This window comes from Alosa sapidissima, chromosome 15 (assembly GCF_018492685.1).
Source record: "Alosa sapidissima isolate fAloSap1 chromosome 15, fAloSap1.pri, whole genome shotgun sequence".
Classification (NCBI taxonomy): Eukaryota; Metazoa; Chordata; class Actinopteri; order Clupeiformes; family Clupeidae; genus Alosa; species Alosa sapidissima.
Window position 1 is genome coordinate 33,405,312 of NC_055971.1, and position 2,500 is coordinate 33,407,811.

Genomic DNA, 2,500 nt, shown 5'->3' on the forward strand with positions numbered 1-2,500 from the left:
TTGATTTTTTCTTTGATTTTTTCCAACCTCTCTACCTTTGACAGAGGAACTTCATAAACTGTCAATGGCCACATTAGCCGAGGCAACAAACCAAACTGCAAACACCACAGCTTGAGCTTACCTGGCAGCCCGACTTGTCAATTTTTGCAATACCTTGCCTAGTGACCTGTCTCAAGTCTTCAACCTGTGATTTATCACTAAGGCTTGCATCATACCACCTTCCCAGACTCTTCACTGGTTTCTCCAGAACTGTGGGAATCACCTCCTTATTTATAGCAAACTTCTTATCTGTTACCTTCCCTTTAACAATTGAGAGACTCCTAGACTTACTTGGTTTCACCTTCATTCTGGCCCATTGCAGATTACTATTTAACTTACCCAGCAACCTGTTGGTGCATGGAACGGTTGACGTCAAGGTTGTCATGTCGTCCATGAAAGCCCGAATCGGGGGGAGGCGTGGCCCTCCCTGCAACTTCTCCCCACCCACTACCCATTTTGAGGCCCTAATGATGACCTCCATTGCCATTGTAAAAGCAAGTGGGGAGATGGTACATCCGGCCATGATTCCTATCTCAAGTTGTTGCCACCCTGTGGTGTAATCAGCTGTAGTAAAACATAATTGAATATCCAGAAAGTATGCTTTTACTAGGCTTTTAATGCTACCTGGGATTCTGAAATAATCAAAGGCCTCCCACAACAGACTATGCGGCACAGACCCAAAAGCATTAGCCAAATCCAAGAACACAACGTGCAGGTCTCTCTTCTCTTCTCTCAGGTCTCCGTGCCACCACACTGAAGAAAACCTTCCCTTCAACATTCAGTAGACTAATTGGCCTAAATTGATTAATCTCCACTGCGTCCTTTTCTTTGGGAATAAATATTCCCCCAGCCCTCCGCCAAGCCTTGGGAATACTCTGCTTTTTCCAAACTATCTTCATCAATTGCCATAGAAATCTTAAAACATCTGGTGCACTCTTATACAACCGGTAGGGCACTCCATTATGTCCCAGGGCTGAAGAGGCCCTTGCACGTTTTATTACTTCTTGCACCTCTTTCCACCTTGGTGGACTATCGTCGCATTGGCTACTTAATTCACCAATAGGTGGGATATCAGCAGGAAGTACCATCTCTCTGAACCTCTCCCTATCTTTGTGCACTCCCTCTAAATACTCCTCAAGCTTCTGCTTAGGTTCCAAAAGACTACCACTCTTCTGCATTACGAATAAAGACTTAACAAACTTAAATGGGTCTTTATAGAATGCTAGTCGAGCTCGTGATTTCTTCTTCCTATTTTTCCTAATATTTTCAGCTCTTCTTAGCACTGCCAACCGCTCACTGACATCTGCCTGTAGACAGTCAATACCTTCCTTCTCATCATCTGTAGCTTTTCTCCACTGCTTCTTAAGCTGCCTCCTCTCCTTGATAAGTTTATCTATCTCCTGCTGGCTCCTAGATTTAACTACCTCATGTTGCCGTTTTGTCCTTATCTCAATAGTCCCAAATCTTTCCTTACCATAGCTATAAATAATGTCTCCCATTTTCTCTAATTTGCTTTCAGCCGTCCCCTTGAGCTGACCCAGGATACTGACCAAATCACTATTAACATCTTCCCACATTCTACATTCTGCTGCGCCTGGCCATCTAACCCCAGGCCTATGACCATTAATCTTCTCCCTCCTTGGCTGACTGGCCTCTCTTTCTGCCTCAGTGCTAGAACTTTCCTCAACGACAGGGGTACTGATGTCCTGCGAACTATGGGTTTCTTCCTGTCGCTGAACTTCAACCGACTGACTTGATGCACTTCTTAAGAAATAGCTATCAATGCGGGGACCCTGTGTTCCCTCTACCAACGGTTCGAACCCCAACCAGTAGGCACGGCTGAAGTGCCCTTGAGCAAGGCACCTAACCCCTCACTGCTCCCTGAGCGCCGCTGTTGATACAGGCAGCTCACTGCGCCGGGATTAGTGTGTGCTTCACCTCACTGTGTGTACACTGTGTGCTGTGTGTGTTTCACTAATTCACGGATTGGGATAAATGCAGAGACCAAATTTCCCTCACGGGATCAAAAGAGTATATATATTTATACTTATACTTAATATATGTATATATATATATCAGTGGCGATTGCTGCTCTTTGGAACAGGGGAAGCTCTGATAAAACTGGTCAATTATTAAATTAATATTATTAAGGTGCTATGTTGTTCTTTGAGGGCAAAAATTATCCCAAAACCCAGAATAGGCCAAACAGTAGGCTATAGAGTTGGCATGGCATCATGTAGCCTACACCATTATATAGCGCGCTACCTAACTTAGCCTAAATACACAACTGAAACAAAAGCAAGTCACAAACTCCACATTACGGTTTTATTTACAGTATGCTACAAAGACAAATAGAAACCGACTGTATTACTCCCAAATTATGAGAATTTGAGCTGCAACTTGCCTTGCCTCTCGACTTCACCTGTCAACACTAACGTTAACGCATCCCTTGAACTTGAAC